Consider the following 26,049-nt stretch of genomic DNA (forward strand, 5'->3'; position numbering starts at 1 on the left):
AAACATCTGTGCTGTAGCTTCTTGGTTGCCTTACTAGTAACTTACTGGTTACTTTAGCCGTGCAGATCACCTTGAATTAAGTAACAGAAATGTCAGTTTGCTCATCTGCAACAGCGCGAACACAAGAGCAGAAAGTGAAAACCCCCAGAGGTGCTCCAGGAGGTCCCCTCGGGCTGGGCCGACCACCCGGGAGCTTGCCCTGGTGGCACGTGAAGGTGGCAGCGGAGCGGCCCCACCAGCAGCACGCACGGCCTCAGCCGCTGCTCGCTGCCCTACATACCGGCACGGGCACACGGCCCCGCGCTCCCGCATTCAGAAGCTGCATTCATGTGGAAAGCTGGTGCCTCACAGCACACAGCAAAGAAACGGGACTGCAGAATGGGCTGATACATTCAGTTTAGCTTTAATCTATTTTGGTAACAATAACAGCAAAAACAGGAGGACAGACACTTCGGGGAAGGCCAGCCACACAGCCACACACCCAGGGCCTCCTGCCGCCCCTACAACGTCTCCTAAGGACAGTCCCGCAGTGATTTCACTGCCACTGCTGCCATGTAAACCAAGCTAATCCAAGCACGCTTCTTCATCCTGCAACCACATCCTGCGATGCCTGGCACATTGCCAGGCCTTTAACCAAACTGATTCACTTCCCTTATCTCTGAGCACCCATGTGTAGCATCTTACTCCTCACCAGAACCGTACCAGCGGCAGAAGAGCCACAAGCTCTGACACACGGAGTGCTCCCGGCTGCAGCACACCTCGCACCCCAGCTTCCAGGCAGCACAGAGCTGCCCTGCTGTACGCAGTGTGCTTCAGCGAGGAGCCAGCAGGAGTGTCTGGAGAACCCCTCCAGCGCCCAGCACAGCACGGCTGCCCCGGCAGAAACCTGCCAGGATTACACGGCAAGGTCAGGGAGCCTTCTGCTGCCAGCGGGGAAGGTTGCTGTGCCTGGAGTCAGATGAAGAGCAGAGATCCGGCTAGGAAGAGGTTAATGCTGCTCCAGCCTGCGATCTGATAAATGGCTCTGCAGAAAGCAGGTTCTCTCACTTTGAGATATGATGTCACTAACCTTTATTGATCCACAATCAGAGAACTTTGCTTATCTCTCTCCTGTGATATGCTGCCCTCCTGTACTCAACTAGTGTTTAATACACTGCTGGGCATCTTGCACTCTTTATAGCTCACACCACACCTCCGCTAGGACGCCGGGGACAATATTTTACAGGCTGTGCCAGCCTGGCTACCTTGAGGTTACATCGTGGAGAGAAGGCGCAAATGGTGCAGACAAGGCCCAGCACGGCCCGTACAGCCTAGCGCACCGTGCTGGGTCCTCAATCTGAACCTGCGGTGAGTATCGTGCCCCTGGAAGTTACAGTTCCTGGGGGAGTGTTTATTTTTACTCAACTTTTACCATTTTACAACATCGATGCTTTCCTTTTAGCCTCAACTTCCTTTTAATATTCAAGGTGAAACATTAAGTTCGGTGACTAATAGAAGAACTGTAAATCAGCCATTTATTACTGCATGGCAGCGGAGCATTTACCATAAGGCTGTATGCACCAAGTACAATGTTTTGCTTCAAATATACCAGTGATTCCTGGAGACCAGCTGAACAGTCAGGCAAGAAAATCTGTAAATTAAACAATTAGATCAGTCACGCGTAGAGACGAACAGAGAGGAGCCTCAGAGAACCTCACAGTGGCAGGTAATTCTATATGGCGTTCTTCTGCTAGATAATGCACAAAGAGATGTCTATGAGCTACTCGTGTGCATTTCTAGGTTTTTAATTAGGCGCAGCATCACAGGACAAAAGCCTGTGCCTCGCTGGGGGCAGAGCAGCGAACACCTCTGCAGCAGGGGCAGTGCAGCAGGATGGGGAAGCAGCCGCACAGCACCTGGAGAGCAGAGCCCGGCCCCAGCCCAGCTGCAGGTGGCTTGGACGCTGCACATGCAAAGAGCTCGGAAACCCCGAGATTTCGGAAATGAGGGCGAGCACAAGGCAAAAGGACAGGCATGAATAAAACAGAGGTATTCAAATGTAACAAGGGATAGAAAGAAGTAAATCAGGTGCTCCTACCTTACGCTACCAAAATCAAAGTGACACCTGCTAACAGTGAAAGGCAACGCTCGGCCACGTTCGGAAACACCATGCTGCCAGCCACCACTGCAGCCAAGAGGCAACAGAGGCCTGAGAACACACAGGAGGTGAGATTTGTAGTAAGACACTGTCAAGGTTTGTTCTGAAGGTTATGCAAACCTTTCTGTTTCAATGAATAAGTGGTCCTGTAAAACTTTGGAAAAGAACAGACAGTGATATCTTTTCCAATATATAGATAATTGTTATAAACAGCTATGACCTATTTTACTCTTTATCCATCAAGACAAAAAAAAAAAGCGCTATCTCGTATCACCTCAGAACAAGCATTAGGTTAGGAGTTAAGGTTTTCCCTCCAACTACAAGTGATGAAGCATGGGCACAAGCTATCTAGTGAGAGGCTTTAAGGGGAGGCAGCCTTGTTCTGAGCAAAAATCACTCTTTTGCTAATGCAAAAGTTCCATTCAAAGCCTGTGTTTTAGGACTCTATAAATACACTGCTACACAGGTTGGAAAAGAAGAAAATAAGGAAGGAATATACACTTCATGCAGATCAAATTACTACAAATTACCGTTCTGATCCAGTCTGGTGATTCTTATAGTTTCAGACATGCACTGAACTTTCTTTTTTTAATTAAAGGTCTTTTGAACCACATGCTTCTTGAAATAGTAAATTACAGCCTTCATCAATTTGTGGAAATAAATTAGGAATGCTGTCTGACGGACCAGCCTGGACAAAAAGCATAAAAATCCCAAACTTAGGTTTCCTGCAAGTCAAAAATTAGAGGTTTGGGACTGTAACCTGTTCATACTCTTGCTCAGTCGTTAAGTTCACATACAGAGCACTAAATATTTCAGGATTCAAAGAAGGAGAAATGTGAGGGCTGGCTGCTGAATCATGCTCTGTTCCTTTAACAGCTGAAACGAAATCACCACAGACCAACCAGAAAAATGTTTCAGCTGATCCCGATCCTAAAAGCAAACCCAGATAAACACAGAGATGCTGCTAATGAATAGTTTTCATCCTAGTGCTGTCTCTCCCTGTCAAATGCCACGTAATATTCATGATGGAAGTCATCCTGGGTTATTCCTCTGCTCCACTGAGAGGTGCAGAAAGTAGTTACCAGCCTTTATGAGCAGAAACATGCAGAAAAGCACGCGGAATTCCTCGTCAATGACTTGTACTGCTTAGGATGAGTGAGGAGTTATCTGCTGGACTAAGCTGTGAGAACTTGTGGGTGACACTCAACCTTGGGACTCCCGCAGAGGTAGCGTGGCACGAGCAGCTGGCTGGGAGCTGGGCCCTGGGGCAGGGTCCCAGGAGGCAGCAGGAGGCAGGGAGATGCTCCCACCAGGCCTGGAAGAGGAGACGCTGCACCACATGGGCACTGATGGCCTGGGTGCGGGCCCATGGACGCACAACCCAAAGGCCAGAGCCAGCCTGCTCATCCCGCACCACCCCGCGCCTCCAGGAGCAGGGATTAGCACCCGCTGAGACAGAGCGAGCATGCACTACCTCCAATTACATCAACCAATTACCTTAAAACAATTACATCAGCACAGGGGGTGCTGAAATGCCCTTTTCAGTATTGACCACAACGACACGAGTCAGCATTATGAACCCCTTCGCTATTTCAGGCCATCCACTAGCAAGGTAACCGAGTGTCAAAAAGCTGCTGATATAAAGTTTGCATTTTCAATTAAAGACTGGGGTGTGGAGGGGGTAAGAAAAAAAAACACAACACCCTAAAAACTTATTTGGAAACAGCAGAGAAACTTTGTACCAACCTGACCTTGCATAGGGAATCAGCATCATCAGGGTGAACAGGATTCAGGTATCTCAAATCTTACACAATGAACTGAGTCAGCTTCAACCTCTGTGTCTTCTTTTTTGAGGATCTGCTCAATACTGAAGATTTTCTTCAGCTTTCCTATTGTCACCGTTTCAGTAATTTATACACCTCTTTAACCAGGGGAGGAATCCTTGTGCCTGAAAACCTGGTACTCTAACTTCACCATTGCTGCTTGTATTACACGTTAAGCTACCAGAAATTTAAAGAAAGCACTCAGACAGTTTGACTGCTCAGATGGTTCCTCCATACACACACAGGAGGAGAAAAAAAAAAAAGCTTTTGGGGTAAATATATCCAACTGCAGCTCAGCATCTCCACTCCATTACGGATAGATCATGAGACTCAGCAAATCCCTGCCAAGACAGCAGTACTTGGAATAGTTACAATTTTTAATGTACATCCTCTGCGATAACTTCACAACATCAGGGAAAATACAATTCAATACAGCTAGCACAGAGGTGGCCATCTAAATAACTTAATTTCTGGAGGATATGTCTTTCAAACACGAGCATGTTCCCGGGCAGTCTGAAGGAGCTGTCTCGTACCAGTCTCGGCCGCTGATTCCTGCCGAGATATTTCTGGAAACTGGATCTGCCACGAAACGGGCACTGCAGGACACACAGCAGCAGAGAAGTTACCGACCAAAGCACTCTGCACAAACTTCAGAACAAGATTATAATACTATGGGTATACGCTCCACCAGCTCCACAGCGTTACTACAGCGAGTACCTTCACTTGACTGGATTTAATGAAAGCATTACTACTATTATATATTTTCAATCTCTTCACTTCTTAAATTACGCTACCACCGATTTCGCCACCAGCTCCTGGTGCTCTGCTCTGGCCGTTTTTATCTGGGTCACCCCGTGAGCCCTCTCAGGAGCCCGGCTGCCTCCAGCCCTGCGAGCCCCACGCTGCTCCCACTGCCTCTGCCCCACCTGCAAACTCGGTCCTGGAAAGCCTCGATGCGAGATGTGACTGTGCTGCTCTCCTTTGGGGATGATTTGGCAGGAGCCAGGGCTCTGCCCCAAAAGGCAGAGCAGGAAAGGGAGGGCTTTTTCTTTTCTTTATTTAAAAGGTGCTGCTGGAGGTAGAAACACATGAAAGTCTGTGTAGGACAAGGGAAGGAATTATCCCTCCCATTGATTTTCGCTCTGGGGTATTAGAAAGAACACAGCATTTATCTGGAGATTTCTTCCCAAAGCTAACTACGGACTTTCAAACGTAAATGAGACTTGAAAGGGGCTTATCGGGCAAGCGATCTGCTGAAACCATCATCGCTGAAAGTGGGAGCCCCGGCGGGGAGCTCTATGATGCCATTGTTCCTCTCCGGACATCTGAAAGCTGCCATTATTGTCCCCAGCTTCAAACACACAGCCAGGAGGGCACAGCCGAGGGACAAGAGACCCCAGAACCGCAGGGATAGGGAGGTTTTCCCACATCTCTTCCCAAAATCATCTCCTCAGCCTCCCTTCCTCTCCTGGAAGGTTCCCTCTGGCAGAGCCGAGGCCGCCCTTGACCTGGGCACCGACTGCATCGTGGCTTGCAGGCGCTGGCCACCCGAGCTCCGTGCCATGCGAGGGGTTGGTTATCGAGCACCGGGGCAGAGCACCCCAACGTGCGGCCTGGAGACAGGGGCTCACTGCATCCCTAAACCGCCTCCATCCTCACACAGCCTCTGCTCTGCCCTGGTGTAAGGGCAGAAGGTGCAGGGAAGTCCTGCAGTGCTCCCACCCGCAGCCCCGCGCGGCCACCCCGATTCCTGCCCGCGCCGAGCCCCGCGCCGGCTCGCCGGGAAAGCCTGGGAAGCCTGGTCTGCCGCCCGCTGCCTCTGCCAGGTAGCTGGGAGGTTGTAATTGGTGAGGCAGGAGATTAGAAATATCGGCAGCCTCTAAGTAAGACTTTAATTTACTGGCAGATCAATAGCGCTAGGGTTATATTGGCAAAGTGTCTACAACTCTATTGACTCACGCAATTCCTCTTATCAATTTATCAGAAATCTGGAAGCCAGAAGATATTGTTTGAAGAAAAAAGGCAGCAGGAGTTTGAACACTTAGCATGGGCTGCCCAATCAGGCTCTCAGCACTAAGCATTTTACAGCAGATGTATCTACGGCAAAGGAGGCTAATATATGATATGATTAAGAGCTAACTTGCTTCCTCACATGCCATGCAGCCTTTTCAAGTCGCTTCTTACCTCAGACCTTTGCGCTGAGAGCACCACTAGGACAGAAACAGTCCAACCAGCCCAAAGAAAACAAGAAAAAAAAACGTATTTTACACTGCAATACCCTAAATTCAGATCTCCTGTCTGGACCATACCCAGTCTGAACAACATTTCCTATAGAATGAGCTTTATGAAGTTAAAAGACCCCTACAGTGCTGCGAAATTGCTCACAGGGGGTTCAGAAAAATCATCATTTCCACAAACATACAGAAAATGAGAAAGGGGGAGATTTTTCCCCCAAACCTTAGCTCCCACTCTCAAAGAGCTGGATGCACAGGGACCATTTCCTTACCCCAGTTACTGCCCGGCAGCCTTGGCACAGACAACCTGCATCGCCGCGGGTAGGGGCCGCGCTGTTGTGCTGGGGCGCGGGGAAGGAGCCAGCAGAACCACCGCCTGCCCTCTCCGCTAAGCGCCTCGGCAACCCCACAAATCTCCCTAACTGTTGTTTTGTGAGACAGGACACAAACAGTACCGAAGCAGTAACTGCACCAAGAGGAGCACTCAGTGCACGTGGCCATGGCTGGGGCCCTCCCGGAGCCCCCCCAGCTGCACCGGCTGCCCCAGGCCATGGTGCCCGCAGACACTGTGCCAGGGCTGGATCCTTCCAGGGGCACCCGGACGCTCACCCTCAGCAGAGCAGCAGCATGCTGCACCAGGCAGCACCGCCTGCTGAAATTAACCCAAATTAAACTTTGAGGTCCATCAGCAGCGGGTGGGAACACATCCCTTCCCACCTCCAAGCTGAAGGCGATGAGCGAAGCGTACAGGGTGAGACCTCTTCCTGCTCGTCCCCCTGGCCTCTCCCCTGAGCAGGGGTCACAAAAGCCACCTCCTCAAGGACAACATCCCGCAACTTCACTGCACAGGGCCGCGCTTGCTCCTAGGCGGTTACAAACTGGGTGTTTAGCATCAGAATGGAGCAGGAACGCGAGAGACGCTGGGGGCCTTCCTCATCCCCATTCACAATCACACTCGAGTCTTTAACAGGGGAAACCTGATGCCAGGACAGTAGCTGAACTATTTATATTTGCTTAACGCTCCTGTAAACAAATGAAAGCTACGAGGTGCTACCAAGACCCTCTGCAGAGCTCTGCACACGTTTGGGAAGGAAGCAGCTCACACTGCAAGGCTACAGAGAGCGCCAGCCCCCAGCTCTGCTGCCACCCCCATGGCATCCCCCTGCGGCTGGAGGCAGCCCAGGGCGAGGCCAGGCACCGTGGGGCAGGAAGGACGGCTCTGGTGGTGCTTGCACCACTCCTGTCTGCAGCCAGCCCCCCAAAAAACGGGGAGCACTCCTGGGCCTGCTCATGGGACAGACGGAGTAGGCAGGGAAACACGAGTCCTTCCCAGCCCCGTCCATCCATCCCAAAGAACGTGAAGGGAAGTGGGAGAGGCTGCCCCTGCAGCCCCAGCCCAGTGGTTCTGGGCATTCTTCAGAAGGATGCTCCAGCCCTGCCGGCCAGGACTTGGCTGAAGGACCGGCTCAGCAGACACCTGTGTCAGGAGAGGAACCCGAGAGGCTGGGGCTGTGCACCCAACCTTGGCCAACCGGCGGGACAGTGTGTGAAGGCAGCGCTGCACCCACACCGTATCCGAGTGGAACAGGGCCTCGGTGAAGTCCTCCACTCCCACTAAGAGTGTGCAAGACTACAAATGAAGCAAAAGCTTAAATTCTCCTGGAATTCACACTCAGAAAGTCCCCAGGTGCCACCTTTGCTGGCCAGCGCTCCGCTCAGCGCACTCCAGGCCCCTCAGCCCCATCGGCAGCAGAGGCCATGCAGCGCCCTGGCAGCACACAGGGGCTGGACGTGTCTTAAGCAAGACACCAGCTCAGCTGTAAATGAAGTTTCAACTTGATTGGAGACTGTCCCAACTGCTTAATGGCCCTCCTCTTTTTAAATGCAGATTTGAACTCTTCACCCAGGGTCAGGCAGCTGGAGCCCGGCCGGCCCCAGCAGGGCCCAGGCGCCAGAGCCACTCTGCCCAGCGGCGCGCAGGGTGCGGGGAGGCCCTGGGTGGCTGCCGGCAGTGCCAGAAGGCTCCCCCGTGCCTGCAGCTCTGCTGGGGAAACTCACACCTCCAGGGCAAGAGTGACTGGGCCAGGCTGTCCCGACCTTGGCACAGTCAGGAGGTGCTTGGCAGAAAGCAGAGAGTTAAGGAAAGCCTCCTGGGAGACCCACCCCTGAGCTGGAAGGGGCCATTTCACTGCGGGCTCCACACCGGGTTCTCACAGCCACAGCTAAAGCAGACCCCTACAGCCCAGGGCACAACCCAGCGCTGCCAGCCGGTGGTACGGAGCCAGCCAGCCCCCGAGAGCGGTAATGCTCAAAGCTGCTACTCGGGGAAGGGCATCACCTGCTTTCCCAGGGAGAAGTCGAGATGGCCAGCTGCTCATTAACTTAAACAGGTATTTACATCTTACCGCATGGCACTGTGCCACCCAGACCCCACACAGAGCAGCAGGCAGCTGCCACGCACCGCTCCCATCGCCTCGCGGGAGCAGCAGCCCAGCTTCACCAAAAGTGACACCTCTGTCCCTGCCCTCCACGGTGAGACAAAGTCTCTGAGCTCGACTCTTCTAAAGCTTAGGAGTCCGTGGGCACCATCCCAGCTATTGCCCAGCTGCAAACCCTTTCTGCTCCTCTTTCCAGCCCATCTGAGGCAGGTGGCCACAAGACCTGCCTGCAGGACAGACCAAAGCCACCAGCTCAGCGTTACACCAAGCACTGCACAGCCTTCTGAGCCATGCCAGCAGGGGAAGCCCTGTCCTGGGGCAGACAACCACTGCTACCTGTGTTCCTGTGACAGCTCTCCTGCAGGAAGCACACATTCTGCACAGAAAAGTCTAGAAACAACAAGGAGAGGAAGAGGGGCAGGAGGAAGGCATCTGTCTGTCAGAGCCTCCATGAGCACTGCTACAAAATGCAGCAGTGACTTGCCACAGTGGATGAGCTTTAAAAAAACACCCCTGACAAGTGTGGTAGGAGAGTTTCGTACACCAGGAATAATTGCCTCTCCTGGAGCTTTAATCATCAGGGTTGCTACGAGAAACTGACTTTTCCCCTCTTGGATTAATCAAAACCATGTTATCCAGCATGGCAGCAGGACAGGTCTGCAATTCCACGTCCCTTTGCCTTGCAGGATGTGAAATGGAAAAGTAAAAGTAAAGGCAGGGGAAAAACACATCATCTCGGTCTGAAACCCAACCAATGACAAACACCACTGGGTTAAGAGGTTCTTCAATGCAGAGGGGTGTTACAGCAGGAAACCAAAATAAAATACTCTACCAAAACTCTTTTGTTTAGTAGCCATAAGGTGATGGTGAAAATATGTGGCAATCAGGGCTTCAGGAACAGGGTGAAAGACTCCTGACCAGCCAGCCACCACTTCTAGTCACTTTCATATCAGGCTGCAAGGCTCCATCCCTGGGAACATGCCCCTCTTCTTGCCGACTCCAACGCTGGAGAAGTTACTCTACCACACCACAAACTCACTCTTCCACAATCCCACGATAAGACAAGGCTCTAAACATTAGCACAGTGGAAAAGACTGAAGAGAGACAACCTAGGGACAAAAGCTTACCAACTTCTGCTGCTGACTTTTCAGTGGCCTCACACTTTGTTTCCTTCCCAGTACCTAGGTGGGACCTCAGAATGTCATATTCCACTTAAGGCATTTTATTGCCCAAAGAACTTGCAAGCTAACTAGCATGCAAATAAAACATACAAAAATCAGTAAATAGAGCCCAGAGCCTAAAACACAGGGCCTCGTGCACAGGCTGTCAGCATGCAGAGCCCAGGGACATCAGCCCCTGCCCCAGCCTCTGCACAGGGCGAGCCACGGCAGCGGTCAGAGGCTGCAGCACTCAGGCTCCTCCGCCCTGCCCCTGCTGCTGAGCAGCCAGGGCCCTACCTTTCAGGGCGAACACAAAGGCTTAACACCACCAACAAATGTTCTGACACAGTAACTGAAAAAGGCCTGGCTTGCAGGCAGAAAGGAGGAAGGGAGGGATGAGGAAGCAGAGCAAGAAGCGGCAGCAGCACAGGACACTCACAGAACCACCCAGGCTCCGCAGCCCCTGTGCTCCTCAGCGGGGTGTCCGCAGCCCCCTGCCCCGGCCATGGGGCGCTGTGCTGTACCCCCTCCTCCCTCTGGCCCTGAGCACAGTGAGCAGCTCATTGATGTGCAGCTCTGGGGAAAGCAAACACCTGCACAGACCACAAGAAGCGAGACGGAATGAGAGACTACAAGGAGTAAAACCTCGAGTCCGAGCTAGCACACAGACACGCTGTTCCCGGGAAGAGGAAATGCCTGCCTGCCCCTCCCCAAAAGTGAAAACCGAACTCCACGCTGATGTCAAAGGCCAGCGGTTCCCACTCCATCCTTGTCATGTCCAGGTCACCAGACAGGCCTTCGGAGCCTCTTGTCTGGCGAGAGTCATTCATCCGACCGCAGCTATCGCTCTCCACCTCCACATTCAAAAGCAAACACTCCGCCCGTCCAGGGGGGGAGGCTGCCTTGGTTTTCCCCATCCGCACAGCCACAGCCACCAGGGCCAGCCAGCAAAACGCTCACCGTGTGCCCGTGGCACGGAGCTCACCCAGGCCGGGCACTGCTCCCGGCGTCGCCCGTGGCAGGGTGGCAGCCGGCAGCCACGTGCAGTGCTGCTGGGGGAGCGGGGGGCAGGTCAGACACCCGAAATGGGGAGAATAAAGACCTTTTGCTAAAGCTCCAGGAAGCAAAGAGAAAAAACGCTAATTAACTCAGCAGCAAGTTGTTAGTATTTGCATATAAATGCAGCCACAAATCATTACAAACAAGCTAGGACAAGCCGGGCCCATTAGCATATACAAATCCAGCCCGGACAGCCGCGCGAGGTGGGTCGGAGCAGAGGCAGGCTGCCAGCCTCCTCCTGGGGGGCAGAGGGGCCTTATCTCGGCGAACACTCCCATTACCAGCAGCAACAGAAGCCACAGGGATAAGGTTTCTTTCCATATTAGAAAACAAAACAAAACACAACCACACACGTTAAAAAAAAAAAAAAAAGGCAACAAAGAAATGGGATAAATTCTCCAGTCTCACCTCAGAGCCCAGTAACCGCACCCCTCCCTCGCACCCCTCAGCAGCCGGGGCCGGACACGTCTGGGGGTCACCTCTTGGGTCGAGCCACAGCAGTCTCGGCCCAGGGAGCATAAAGGTGGGCAAAGGGCATTTAGGGGAACCTGGAGATCCATCAGCTCGATTCCCTGAGATGCTGTGCACCTGCAGGAGCCTTCTCATCAGGGCTCTTCCTCCAGGGAGGATGCAGAAGGCAGCACAAATCATTAATAACAAATCCCACACCTGAGACAACAGAAGAACATCCCAAAGCCAGAAACAGTAAAAATGACCTGAAGCACCCAGGGCTACTGCTGCAGCTCCACAAGCTCACCCTTCCAAACGCCAGGACAAAAGTGGTTTGCTTTATCACACTGCCCTTCGGTGCAGCTTCCCTCCCTGTTCCTGAAACTCCCGGCACTTCAGGGGCACCCGCAGCACTGCAGCTGTGCTCAGCCCACGTCCTCCCCAGCCCCTGGTGAGGAGCAGGAGAGTCTGATCTCTTTGCCCACTGCCTAACAATTCACTTGTTACCACAGAAAAAGACTCACTATTGTAAGAAATTCACTATTTTTCCTCTCACAAAAAGCCAAAGCCTTCAACTCCACTGTTGTTTTTTTTTTTGGGGGGGGGAGGGGGGTTCTGCTTGTTCTTCCCCCCCCCCCCCCCCAACTAGCATCTTAGGATTTAAAAGAAAACTCAAGCAATTACCAGTTTACATCAAGGCTTAAAAGAAAAAAAATCCACTTTCTAATTTTAAACAGGAAACTCTCCCTGGCAAGATCCCAAGAACCCTTCCACAGTGACTTTTATTAAATGCAAGTTTCTCGTCACTGTAACTCGCAGCGGTCTGTCAGCTCTAACAAAGCAAACCAGCAATGTCCTGGTCTGCAGGCTGTCCTGGGACTGCCCACGTCTCCCCCATGGATTACACGAAGCCCCCCATAAATGGGAACCATCCATTAAACTATGCCCAGGCAGGCATTTTCAGAGCAGTGTTTAGAAATTCATTACTTCCTTATCTGCAGTCAGTGAGCATGCCTGGTTTCTTAGAGAGGCTGCAGCATGACACAACTAAACAGGAGCCAAGTTTGAACAATCAGGCAAGATAGAAAGGCTGAGCTTCTCTACCACAACAGATAACACATGCCTACGTGGTTTTAAGAGTATTAAAGTTGAAATATTCTAGACGAATTTTTTTTTCCACCTGAATGTAAAGAAATCACAGTTTCTAACAGCAGCTCCTACTCTCGCGTCCTTCACCACCTGATTTAGAAACCATCCTTCTTGTTCAACCTCTCGAGTATGTGTTTGCAGGAGTAATGAGTCCTGACTTGGAAGCCAGTTGTTAAGCTCACATTTTCACTCTGGGGTATAAAGTTTTTCTTCACTAATGACTCTGTACAGAATAAACCACTAAGAAATCTTCAATCTGTAGCAACAATCAGAATCTGATGGCTTTATACAGGAATTACTCTTTAATGACCAGGAAAATGGGCATCTATATAAAGATGTCCATTACTGTTGGAGGACAAAGCTGAAGTGATGTGAAACTGAGCTGAATGTTGTACCGATGTAGCTAAATCACTATAGCAACTGATGGAGGTAAATTAGTGCAACACCCTGCACGGACGTTCAATCATCAGCCAAAGGAGGACGCGATAAAGCACTGCACACAAGCGTGTCCACGGGCTGGGGCTGCATCTGTTTATCCCCATCTGAAAGGTTTCAACAAACCTGGTAACATTTTCTCACTTGGGCCTGTCTTATCACACAAGTTCAGCTCTGAGTCAATAAAAAGAGAGCCCTTTGCTGCTGCAGGTAGCAGAAAAGCATCAGAGGTCCCAGCAGGCTCAAGTCCAACGCCACATTTGCACAAGCAGTACCCAGCACTGCCGGGTGCATGGCACTACACCCGGCTCACGCAGGCGGACGCCTCGCCTCGAGCGAGCTCCCCGTCAGCCTTTGGTATTCAGATGTGTATTGCTGCGCAGCCGAAACACGCTTGACTTACAAAGACAACAGGAATACTATGCAAACACAGCTGACATCCAGGAGCAAAATCCAGCCCCATACAACCTGCCTTCAGGGAGAAGAACATGACATGTGCCGGTCGAGGCAGCTCTCGGCTTCCACTGGCGGCCTGCACGTCCCCCTGCCACCCCCTCCACTACATGTAATTATGTTCCAGGGTGCTGCAGAGATGTGAAAGGCTGCTTCTAAGCATTATCTTGCAATTGTTTAAATAAAAACAAAATCAAAAATCTGCAGCAAGTATTTGTTTTATAACTGCAAAGAACACTAAACAGAAGAGTGAAGGGTTCAAAAAGGACTGGGACTATCAGAATCCTGAAGATTGGAAGTCTCTAGGTCAGTCTGGCTGGAGAGACAGGGAAGAGGACACGGAGATACTCAGTTAATGAACACCTTGGAGAACCGGAGATAGCTCCTTCAGAGCAACACCGACCACTGCTACTGCAGAAGACCAGAGGGAAGCAGACTTTGTTTTATTTATGTATTTAAGGGGGACCAAACCAGAAGTAATCTAGGCTAAACAGCCGCTCTGACATGCCTGCCTTTGGCAGGAGTGGGAGGTAGTGACAGAAATCAGTGGGGCACAAAACCTGCAGCAGAGGTTTGCAACAGCACAGCTGGAGCTGCACAGGTGCAAAGCACAGCACTGCCCGTGGGCAGGAGCTCAGCCTGCAAACAGCCCAGCTGCACGCGTGCTCCGGAGGGAAAGTTGCTGGAGAAACTCATGATTAGAGGCAGGAAACCCCACACAGCCGAGTGCGGAAGAATTGCCACTGCAGATTTTAGCAATTCCTGTCTGCAGCCACAAGCAGAGCTGCTGGCTCCCAGCAGCCAGGGCCCCAGATGGGGAAGAACCTTCGGAGGGGCTCAGCTCTCCCTTCCCAGAGAGCTGCTGCAGGGAGAGTCCTGCAAGGCTACGCAGAAATCCTCTGAGCTACACTGCACTGTACTCCTGAGAGGAGAAGAGACAAAGAAATAAAAGGAGACAAAGAAATACAGATCACTAAAAGCAGTGCCTTCCTCTACAGCAGCCCCGTTCCAGATGCATGTTCAGGCCCTATTTCAACGCACACTTTAAGCTCACACGGTAGCAAAAGAAACGGCCCCTGCCACCACTCGTGGGGAAGGGCACTCTGTTCTGCTTCTGCGCTAACCCACTGCGTTTCAGCACAGCAGTTTCTGCAGCGACACACCGTATCACACGATTATTTCAAATTAAAGGGAAGCTGGCAAAAAAAAAAAAAAAAAGACTGAGGAAGTCTTTTTTTTTCTCCTCTCCTTTGGCAGAGTTTTTCTTACCCGGGTCTCTTCCCTAAACTACTTCCCTATGCCACCGCACCAAAGTCCTGTGCCAGCAAAAAGAAAAAGCATTCAAGGCAAGAGTGCTCTAAGCAGCAGCACTGGCTTCAAACAGATGCAAAAACTATGGCCTCTGTAACACTTCTTGCCTCTGACTCCTCTTAGCCCTGCATAATAACACAGGCAGCGCTCAGCTCTGCGAGAGATCTCCTTGCCAAGTCTGTGTATACATGAGTAAATGACAAATTCATGCATGCGAATGCAGCTTGATTTTCTCACCATGGTATAAGCCTGCTCGCGGACATTCTTATTTTGGTTTGAAATCAACTAGCTTTGGTACAGCTTATAACTGTTTCCAATTCAATTAAGCCAAACTAAAATAAACCATTCTTGAACTGAAAATAATGTCCACGGGGCATTCTAATGTGTAAGTATTTCCTTTGAAAAAATAATAATAAATCAACGCAAACTTCTCTAAGTAGGAAGGTTTGCTAGAAAGATGAGCATATTTGTTATGAAAATCTTTGAAACAGTCAGAATTAGCAACCAAGCACAGTTTTTCACAAGACACTTTTAGAGCTGAATTGTATTGTTTATTTAAGACAGTTAAAAGGATATCGCCAGCGTGAAATGAAGTCAACTTCAAAGTCACACAGTTTCAAGTCCTAAACATGCCACAGCAATCTCGTTTTAAGAAAACACACGCTCTATTTTTGTTGTGTTTCTCTTCCTCTGCTGTGCAGGAGGCTCGCACAAGGAAGAAGGAACCTTCAAACAAAACAAAACACATTTACACTCAACACAATGAAACTGCTAAAGAACAAAACCTCTGTCCTCTCTGTTTGCTACCCAAAGTAGCTGCTTCCACCCAGACAAGCCCTTTTGTACCACGATCTGCTCTAATGAACGATCTGCACTGTGTGCCTCTGAGTCCTGTGTTATATCTAGTTGTCAAGAAGGCATGAGCAATCCCCAAAAGTAGTGACGAATAGCAACTTTGCAGCTAAAATCAACCCTGGGATTCACATGTTTTATCCCTTGTGTCTCTGCCTTACACCTCCACCCAGGCTTCAGGGAAGCCACAACATTGTCCTGGGCCGGGGCTGGTGAGCTTCCACGGAGGGACAGGATCACCAGGACCCACCCACGGAGCCCCCAGGAGCCGGCCCCTGCTCCCACCAGGGTCCTGAACCCAAACCCTGTCAGCCTCAGTAGAAGCCCAGGGAAGCCAGAGCCCAAAGCTGGAGGCACAGAACAAATCCTGCAGCAAACAGGAACTTTGCTCCCGAGCCCCACTCTGCCAGTTCGTCTCTGTCGAGGTGGCACTTCCCTGCCTGCCTCACAGCTGTGACTGCAGGACGCGCTCCCTGCTTTGAGCGAGCCGCTGCTGGCTTGTGCCGAGCAGGTCCAAACCTCTGCAAAGCTCCGAGAGGCAGCCAGCTCCTTCTGCACAGGCCGAGGCAGGCGGTAAGGAGGGAGGTGGCTGCTCGCGTTCTTTGCTTTCTGTAATGAGCCGCGCACTCGGGTATTTCTTCCGTGGCCTCAGCAATTCAACAGGCTGTGCCCTGCACCGTCCCTCCCCTTCTCACCAGAAGAGGCCTGAACGTGCTTTTGACAGAGGACTGAACACGGCAGACGGCTGTATCAGTGCTGAAGACCAGCAACAGAGAAACCACATAATCCACAACCTCCAGAGCATAGCCACGGCTTCTTGCAGAATCTCATCAAAAGCATCTCACTAATCGTCGCTGCTTCGGGGGCCTGATACCCAGCAGGGCTGTGAAAAAGACGGCTGAAGGAAGAAAAACCAGAGTCCTGACATCCAGGTCCTGCCCCAAGTAACCAGACCGCGTTTCACCAGATGGATGGAAACCTCTTCTGCGGACAGCATCCATCACCGCGCACTGACGTTACCCAGAGAAGCACCAGCGAACGAACAGTTGGCTGGGACGCTCCCAACCGCGTCGCCAACTGCACTAGGACCTCGCAGGGGGCTTCTGGCAACCAGGTCCATGGCCCCAGCACAGCTGGGACATCTCAAGGGAGAGCGAGTTACGTTCCCCCTGCCTGCACGCTGACCCCAGCCAGCCCGCGCTCCGCAGCACAGAGCTAAGCCTCCCTCCTCGGCTTGTTTGGAGCAATTCCCTAGGCACTTGCAGAATTTTGCTCCGCTGCTTAAACATCTGCAGTTTCAGGTGGAACCGCTGCAAGCCTGCCATGAAGGGAGCTTTTCACGCAGGGCTGCTCTGGCACCAGACCCACCTGGGGAATTTCCAGGATCTCCTGCAAACCTCCAGGACTTCCATTCTGCTCAAAATAACAAGAAAACAGGGGAGAGACTGCTTAAAATAAGACAGCCAAGGAAAAACTCTGTGGCAGCTCTTTCAGGCGCTCCTGCCACTGGCCAAGCAAACGGTTTCTTTAACGGCAGCAGGCACGGGGTGGTGAGGCGCCCTCCCTGGGGCCAGGCATCCTCGGCCAGCACGCAGCACACGTCCCACGCACGACCGTGCAGCACGTGGAGGGCACGGAGCACACAGCACTGCCCGGCACACCCTGCCTGCCCTCCTCCAGCACCAGCCAGCCCCACGGGCACTTCTCCCCCTTCCCTACCCCATGGCCACCAACACTGCCCAGCTGCCGGCCTGCACCTCCACACAGCTCTCCTGTGGGACAGGAGCCAGCAGGACTCCCGTACGAGCTCATCCTGAGGAACACGAGTTTGGGAAGTTCACCTGCCATGATTTCATGTATCACACTGCTGAAACTCGGAGCCTCCAGAACAACAAACGCTGACACACCAGTGCGGTGTTCTCCAGACAGCCACAGAAACAGGAAGGCTGAGGAGATGCTATCAAAGGAACACAAGCGCCCACTCCTCCAGCACCAGAGCACAGGTTTGAGGCACGACCCAACTCCATGGAGGCCCCTCCAGGAGAACCCCTCTGCCCCCAGGCCCACTCCTCAGCCCCACGGGTGCTCCTGAGCCCCCAGCCCAGGCTCCTGCTTCCTCTCCCCATCCCGGTGGAGGTGGGTGCGTCACGGAGCTGACGGAAAACCCGGCTCAGGCGGGGAGATTCACGCACACGCAACCCCTACGCAAGGTCAACAAAACCAGGACTCCAGGCATCTGCTCGCAGCGAGCCTACAGAATCCGGCCTGCAGCAAATGCAAGCAGAAACTGCGCCCACTGCAAGGCAGGGAAACGGGACGCCTGCCAAGAAGCCCAGAGGTACGGCCACGCACGAGGGGCAGGTAACGTGCGGCTCTGGCTGCACGCGGAGCTGCCACCACGAGACATCACCACAGCTGTCACCCCAGCTGGCCACCCTCCTCTTCTGAGATGCCAGGACAAAATCCCGCAGCACATTCAGGGCATGGGGAAACAAGCAGGTCTACAGAATGAATTAATTTTCTATGTATAATGTGGACAAAGGAGGAAAGGACATCTTTCTCCAGGACCTCCTACACAATCACAGCTAGAGCCCTGCAGCTCCAGGTAGGACGATATTTATGTATGTACCTGAAAGCAGCAGGAGCAAAGCACAACAGCTTGTGAATTGTCTGGAAGAAGAAAAAAAAGGGGGGGGGAAGAAAGTAACACAGAACAAATTTAAGGATGTAACAATGCTTTGGGAATTTAAGATACATTATGATTTTTCATAACAAACCCCCACTTACAGTCTCTGCATGTGAACCAAGTATTATCCCATTTCATACTCCAGCTGAGGCAAACATTTGGTGGCTTGCCCAAAGCCAGCGTCAGAACTAAAACGGATCCTCTGACTTCCAAACAAGCTCACAGTGTTAAGCTGCTTTTAACTGTGCAAAGATGAAAAACAGCCAGAAGAAAGGAACTTGGAAAGGAAATATGCAAAACTAAAAGGGACAAAATTAACAGGAGAAAACAAAAGAGGACAAATTTAGGCTCAGACATCTGTAGGAGCTTTCGAGGAGCGAACGCACCAACGCTGCAGGCCTGTCTCCACGAGGAAAGGCTGGGATTCCCTTTCCTCAAAACCGAAGGCGAAAAAGCCGACTGCAGCATCCTGCAGGAGCCAGCAGCGCCCCGAGCCCTGTGAGTTGAGGGCGAGGATCCATCAGGCTCCTTTCACCTCCGGCGGCTGCGGCAGGGCCAAACAACGCCCAGGCCGCTCGTCCGTGCCCCTCGTCCCCACCGCTGCTCCAAGGACGGGAAAATCCCCTCTCCCTTCCCCCAGTGCCGGAGCAGCTCTGCCCAGTGGCACGGGCGTCCGGCTCCAGCTCCCAAGGGCCACCGCCGAAGCGCTCTTCCCGCTGCTGGCTCCTCCTAATAGCTTTATGTAAATCACACTCGACTCTCGCAATTTGCCAGTGTGCATTACACTGGGGGGGCCGGGGGGCGCTTCACGTTAGACATCAACAAAGCAGAAGGTTAATTTGAAACTCACAGCCCCGCTGCTGCGCGCTCGGCTCTCCCTCGCCCTCCCTCCCCGCTCTCCTTTCTGTGCAAAGCCTGACATCTACAGTTCTGTCTGGCACAGTCAGGGGCTGCTCATCGGAAATGCACGCAAGGACACGGGCACGGCCAGGCGCTCGGGCTCCAAAGGGGTGTGCTGGCTCCCGGACCAGGCGGGCACAAAGCAGCCCCAGACCAGAGCAAAGGCCGCCCGGCACCGCTCCTCGGAGGGCTCTGAAGAACCACGGTGCTGTGCGGTGCCACCACGCAAGCTCATCTGCGCCCAGCTCCCACCACCACGTATCGACATCTAACGCTGTCAAACGGAGAAAACCTAAGGAGAGCGACGGCCTCATCGCGTCATCTCAGCAGCTGGATGCAGGAACTTAGCAGCACCCCAGCGCCTCAGGGGCAACCCTTCTGCTCTGCTTCTGGAGGGGTCCCAGCTTCTGCAACACAAGAGGTACAGGTGAAACACACGAGCTGCTGTGCACAGCCTGCATTCAAAACGCCTTCAACCTGCAGGAACAGCTCTGAGCGGCGAGCCCTGTAACCCACAAGCCTGTGACACCAAGCAGCTCTGTGCTCCAAGCACACCCCCCGCTCGGCCTCCTGAGCCAGCCTCCAGGCCTTCTAGCACACTTTCCCATTACGCAATGTCTCACCAAAAATACCTTGATGAAGGATCCCAAACAATACACACCTGACCTCAACCCTCATCCCAAACAATATGCACCTGACCTCAACTCAACCAGCTGCACCTGCGCGTCCTGCTCGGCTCCCCCTTCTTTGGGGTCAGGGAGTCCAAAAGCGATCAGCCCATCCCCAGCCACCACAGCCACTCAGGAAACCCGGCAATCCCACCTAGTGTGACCAAGCACCTCACCACGACGTTACTGTGCGCATTGAAATGCACGCTCTGAACTCCCCGGTGAGCACTGTACTGCTTGTGCAAGGCAGTGGAGAGAGGAGGGTTAAAACCCCCGCCACCGACCCCAGCTGCCCGGCCACGCTGGAGCCAGGCGAGCACGGCCGCGAGCCCGACGCCAGCCCCAGGCGTGTCGGGCGCCTCGCTCGCAGCGCAGCGGGGTCCTGCGGTGGCCCCGAGGTGCTGCGGGGACGCTGCGGGGTCAGGAGCCGCTCCTGGAGCGTCACTGCTCCCCCCAGGCAGGGGCTGGCTCTCCGCAGGTTTGCTTGTGCCATCAAAATAAACATTTACTGAGAGCTAACGCGTTGCAGGCCGCGAAGGCTCAACTTTCCCAGATACGGGGTGGGGGAGGCTGGGAGAAAAGCTCTTACCAGAGCTGCTAAATGCATCGGCTGCTCCAGCATCAGCTCCCATCAAAGGCACCAGAATAACTCAGCCCTTACGAGACTTCAGATCTAAAAGCCAGGGACTGCACCTTCCTGCTCCGCAGCAGTGTGAACCGTACGATTCACATCGCTGGGAAATGTTTGTTTTCTGGGGATAGGGGGGAAATCACTGCTGCTCCGCTTTGCCTTTTATTATCGAGAGGCATGTTTGGCACTTGTGACATAATGAAATTACAATCAACAGCCAAGTATCTTCCTCACGGCAGCAAACCCACGAGCAAAGCAGGGCTGCTGGCGGCGGAGGAGAGCCCTGGACAGAGGCCGTCCAGCGGCATCCGAGCCAGCGCCTCCGCTGCAGGCGGCTCCGTGCTGCTGCCGGGCAGGGCCGCACCGCGCCGCACCGCGGGCCTCCTGCCCCGGCCGGGAGCCGTTTCAGATGGGAACCAACTTTTAACAATATTTACGCTCCGTCTCTGAAAATACACAGAGCGCGCACCTGGCGCGGAGCACCGCCGCTCGCCAGCCGGCGGTTGCTGTGGAGATGAACACCCACCTCCCCGCGCAGACAGACGGACACGTCCGTCCAGCAGGGCAGATGCTGCCCAGCCCCAGCGGGACCCACAACATCTGGGGCAGGACGAGGAGGAGGAGGAGGAGGAGGAACAACACCGGCAGAAGCTGGTGCCTGGCCCGCTGCCGGCCCCACCGGGCAGGCTGGGAGCAGACACAGGCACCCGCGTCCAGAGCAGGCGAGCGAGGAGCCCCAGCTTCCCAGCCGCCAGGGAAGCCCTCCTCATCCACCTTTTTTTTTTTTTTTCTTCTTTTTTTTAACAAGCTGGAATTTATCTGTTTCTCCAATCCCTGCCTACACACAAAACCGACCTCGGGAGCAAATAAAAATGCATGAATTGCAGATCAGAGACAAAGCAGGAGGCGGGACGGCGGCCGGGCTCCCTCCTGCCCTCACCTCACCCCTCGGCGCGAGGCGGTTATATTTAGGTACGCGCCACGGTCTGCGGTGCCGAGGCCCCCCTCGGGCACGACGCAGAATGCAGATTTTCCAGACAACAGACCACAACAGCTCCGTCAAAACCATTAGGGGCGGCTGCGCCCAGGCCTGCGCACAGCTGTCCCGATTCCCACTCCACTGTGGCCCTCGACAGCTCCGCCGCCACGCGCTGGGCCCTGCCGGCCCTGCTCGGCCGCAGCGCTGCTCTCGCCAGGCCGCTCTTTTCCTCCTGCACACGGAGGTGTAAACCTCCCGCAAGGGCCATGACACCGCTCCAGCGGGGTGGGGGGCTGGGAGGGGACACCCCACTGCAGGAAAACAAAGGGAGAGCGAACGGGAGCAGCCCCGCAGGCTTCCCACGCCGTGGCCCCCAGTGACGGTCGGTCACGGCACCGCACCAGAGGGGCCCCAGGCGCGACAGCAGCACGCGGAGAGGGCACGGGGCAGGAGCCCACGGCATCCGCGTGCCAGCTCGGCCAGGGCAGCCCCACCGCCGCACAAAGGCCAAACCTCGGGCGTGCTCCGGCGGAGGAGAGCAGCAGCGTGACACGCTTGGCCTCTCTGAAATCGTACTCATCTCTCCCGTGCAAAGATACCTTCGACTTCAAACACCGCACCCGGCCCGGTATTCGTGCAACCACCGCCAGCGGCCACGAGAAGATGGTTGCCGAACGGCTCCCGCTGCAGCGAGCAGGGCTGGCACCGACGGGAGGGAACGCTCGCTCGGGGGAGCGAGGCGCCAGCAAAACGCGGTGTGTGAATGAAGTCCACGCCAAAGCCTGCTGTTTGTTTTTCAGCTTGACCATGCAACAATTTTATTGTTGTTATCACTATCGCTATTTGGGAAAGCGGAGGGAAGCGCTGACAGGGAGCCAGCCGCAGCCGGCCACGCGTCCGTCGGCCGGGGCTGCTGCATCCCCGCCGAGGCTGCCGGGTGCTCCCGCAGCCCCGCCGCCCCTCACCTCCCGCACGGCGCCGCGGGGCTCCCGCAGCGGCACGGGGGCGGCCGGCGGGTCCCGGTTGCTGTCGGGGCTGCCGCCGTCGGGCCCTGCCGTGACAGCGGCCGCGACAAGGCCGCTTCGAGGTGCCCGGCCCCGCGGAGCCCCGCGCCCCGGGAACAAAAGGCGGGGGCACGGAGCGGGGCTGCAGCCGCTGCCCGGTGCCCGCCGCGCCCCGGCCGGGAGGGACCGGCGGGGCGGGGGGAACGGCCGGCGGGCGAGCCCCGCGCCCGGCAGCGGAGCCCCTCGTCCCTCTCCCCTCTCCCGTGCCTTTTGTTCGCTTTTGTTCCCGGCCCGAGGCCGCCCGCGGAGCGGCACCGGGCCCGAGGGCAGCCCCGGGGGCAGCCGCGGGGGCAGCCCCGGCCCTGCCCGCCCCGCTCGGGACGCGCCGCCTCGACGCCGCCCGGGGCCCCGATCCGCGGCCGCCCCGCGCCCCCGGGCCCGTCCCGGCGCAGGTGGCGGCCCCCGCCCGGCCCGGCCCGGCCCCGCCGCAGCCCCCGGCCGGACGGGGCGCGCCTCCGCCGCCACCGCCGGGCCCGCGCCAAGTTGGCCGGGGAGCGCGCGGCGGGGGCGGCGGGGGGCGCGCGGCCGGGGCGCGGGGAGCGGCCGGAGCGGGGCTCGGCGGCGGCGGCGCACCCAGCCGCACGGAGAAGGCGGCGGCGCGCTCCCGGCCGGCCGCGGCCCCGCAGCCCCGGCGCTGCGCTCGGTAATACCCCGGGACTGTAAATCTATAACCGCTGCAATGATTTAGTGATTAAAAACACGATAACATATTGTGTAACTGCAAACCACAGAATCCCTGCCAACTCTCCTCCGAGATACAGGAACAAAAATACAGAAAATGTGTTGCTCGCAGCGGTCTTCCTAAACTCGGCTGAAAGATTTTAATAATAATGATGATGGAAAGAAAACCAGCCCTTGACATCAGAAAAGGGCCGGATACAATGCGAAGCTGGAAAAAAAAATAATTTAAAAGACAGAGTTTTAAATACGATTCTTGCTCTAACAAATTACAATCTAAACATGCCTCTCTTTTCTCTTTTTAAGTTTGTCGTAACTGGAATAACTGGTCTTGTGTGATGTCTTGCATATTCAAAGTGCTTTGTAATAGGATACGGAGACCAAACCTTATTTGCCTAAACTCAATGGGTTTTATTTTTTCCCCTTTCTCCCCCCCCCCATTTCTTTTCCTTTTATTCCCCCCCCCCCCTTCTCCCCCAGAAGGGGAGGGGGGGGCAAAAGGAAAAGCAAGCTTTAAGCTGTAAAGAAAATACCTGAAAGGGGAGGCTGCGACTCGTAACATGGCGAGGAAAGCCAAATATTATATATATATTTTTAAAGGCAGCTGTGGGAGTTTTGGCCTCTAAGCAGCCAACTTGACCCCATTCTCTCTATTCTCTTATTTCCCCCGTCGCAGGATTCCTGCACCTTCAGTCAGATTCGAACTCAATGTGACCCTAAGGAGGGAGTCACCGAGCCTCCAGAAAATTGCTCCATATTAAACAGGAGTGAGGAGAGGAGAAAGACAGACAGACAGACGAGGAAGACACGCGCATACATTGCACGGCCACGCAGTACTGGACGTACCCAGGAGCAGCTTCAAGCACAGCTTGAAAGAGAAACAGACCTTTCTCAGAGTCAAAAAAAAAAAAAAGGGGGGGGGACACAGAAAAAAGAGCGGGGGGAAGGAGTTTAGCAATTTCAGAAAAAAAAAGAAAACCCCAAACCCAATTTATAAATAATTCACACTTTAAAAAAACATGTGTACGTGCTACATGCATACGCATATACACACACACGTACGTGTCCCCCCACACAAGCACATACTCTCCTCTGAGGTTTAGTTTCAGAAGAGTACGGCTCGCCTTCCCTCCGAAGGCGAGGAGAGCAGTTTATTCAGAGGAATCAATAGGAAAGAGCATTTGCAAATATTTAGATAAGCGCTGTGCGCTTCGGCATTAAGTAATTAAAAACTGAAACTGAGAAAGGGGGGATTGGCCTACAGTGGCGTTTGCTGCCTTCACCTCTCCCATCCCCCTAGCCGCATTCTTTCCAAAACTGAGCCTGCCCGCCGAAAATAAAAATAATAATTACTCTCATTTGCAATTCTATTCCGGAGCACGTCCCGGGGACGGGGCCACGCGGGCGGCGGGGTCCGTGCGCGGGGCCGGCCGCTCGGCCCGGGGCGGCTCGGCTCGGCTCGGGAGTTCCTCGCCCCTTTGTTTTCCGCGGCCCCGGCTGCGCGGAGCCCCCCGCGCGCGCCCGGTCCCGCCGGGGCGGGGGGGGGGGGTCCCGGCGGGCGGCAGCGCCGCCTCCGCCCCGCGGCCTCGCCGGCCCCGCGCCCGGCCGCGTCCCCCCGCGGGCCGCCGGCCCCGCCGCCCGCCGCCCCATCGATTATGCAGATGGCGCGGGTCGGTCGCCGCCCGGCTCCGCTCCCGCTCCGCGCCTCGCCGCTCCGCTCCGCGCCGCCCGGCGGCCCCGCGGCCGCACAAAGCCGGGCAGCGGCCGCTCGGCCGCCGGCTCTCGGCCGCCGGGGCCGCCGGGCGGGGCGGGGGCTCCGCGGGCGCGCAGCGGCCCCCGCGGCGCCGGCACCTGCGCGTCCCCGGCGGCGGCGGCGGGGCTCCGGGCCGGCGAGCGGCACAAAGTTTGCTGGGGGATCCGGGGCGGTGGGTGGGAGCGGGAGGGAGGGGGGGGCCGGACCAGCCCCATGCAAAGCAGCCCGGGCGCCCCGAGCAGGAGGAGCCCGCGCGGGGGACAGGGCAGAAAAGTTGCCACTTACGCGGTCGCTGCTCCGGCGGCGGCGGCGCTTTTAATCCCGGGCGGCGGCGCGGGGGCTACAGATCCCATGCAGGCTGCGGCGGCTGCGGCGGCAGGAGCGCGCTCCGCGGAGGGGCCCGGGGCAGCAGCAGCGGGAGCCGGGGGCAGCAGCCGGAGCCGAGCGGGAGCCGCCGCCGCCGCCGCCGCTGCCCAGCAGCAGCATCGTTGTCGGGGAGTTTGCAGCCCCCCGGAGAGAGGGGGCCGCGGGCGGCGGCAGCAGCAGCGGCGGCGGCGGGCGGCTCGGGTCGGGTCGGGGCGGAGCGGCGCGGCGCGGAGCGGAGCGGGCGGCGGGGCTGGCGGTCGCCGGAGCAGGAAGCGCCCGGACTCAGATCTGATGATTGGGAAGAAAAAAAACTCTTTGGATCTTTATTCTGCTAATTAGTTTCCTGCAAAAAATGGCTGATTAGTGCAGTGCGCATGTGCCTCATTACCCAGGCACGACGGGAAGGGCTAATTAGCCACCTTCTGGATCAATAAGATTCAGCCCAGGCGGCGGGGGAGGGAGCGAGCGAGCAGGAGCGGGCGGGGGGAGCGCGGCGGCGGCGGCGGCGCCGCACCGAAACTTGGGGCAAGCGGCCGGCCCCCAGCCCGCGGCGGGGGGGCTCCGCGCTGCTCCGCGCCGCTCCGCGCAGCGCCGCGCCGGGGCCGGGGAGGGGGCGCGCGGCCGGCCCCGCTCCGCTCCGCACCGCTCCGCACCGCGCCGCCGGCCGGGCGCTCGGCGGGGCCACCTGCCCCCGCGCCCCGGGCGGGGCCGCGCCGCCCCGCGCAGGGCAGGGCAGGGCAGGGCGAGGACGACCCCCGCCGCCGCCGCCGCCGCCGAAGTTTCCCCGGGAGGAGCCGGGAAAGTTGCGGCCGGCGGCGAGCGC

General features: G+C 55.6%; 1 protein-coding gene across 3 annotated transcripts in view; it reads right to left on the reverse strand.

Moving 5' to 3' along the window:
- ZFHX3 (zinc finger homeobox 3) overlaps positions 1-25,285 on the reverse strand; it is a 166,046-nt gene extending 140,761 nt beyond the window's left edge. The window contains exons 1-2 of one of the 3 annotated variants that reach the window (XM_068693666.1): positions 19,604-20,133; positions 19,380-19,494 (exon numbers count right to left, since the gene is read on the reverse strand). The gene's annotated coding sequence lies outside the window, so the exon portion shown is untranslated. Of the gene's footprint in view, positions 1-19,379; positions 19,495-19,603; positions 20,134-24,460; positions 24,604-25,145 lie in introns of those variants that run through there. The other 2 variants (XM_068693663.1, XM_068693664.1) reach the window with 2 other exon arrangements.
- Between the last annotated feature and the right edge of the window lie 764 nt (positions 25,286-26,049).

The sequence above is a fragment of the Anas acuta genome, chromosome 10 (assembly GCF_963932015.1).
Source record: "Anas acuta chromosome 10, bAnaAcu1.1, whole genome shotgun sequence".
Taxonomy (NCBI): Eukaryota; Metazoa; Chordata; class Aves; order Anseriformes; family Anatidae; genus Anas; species Anas acuta.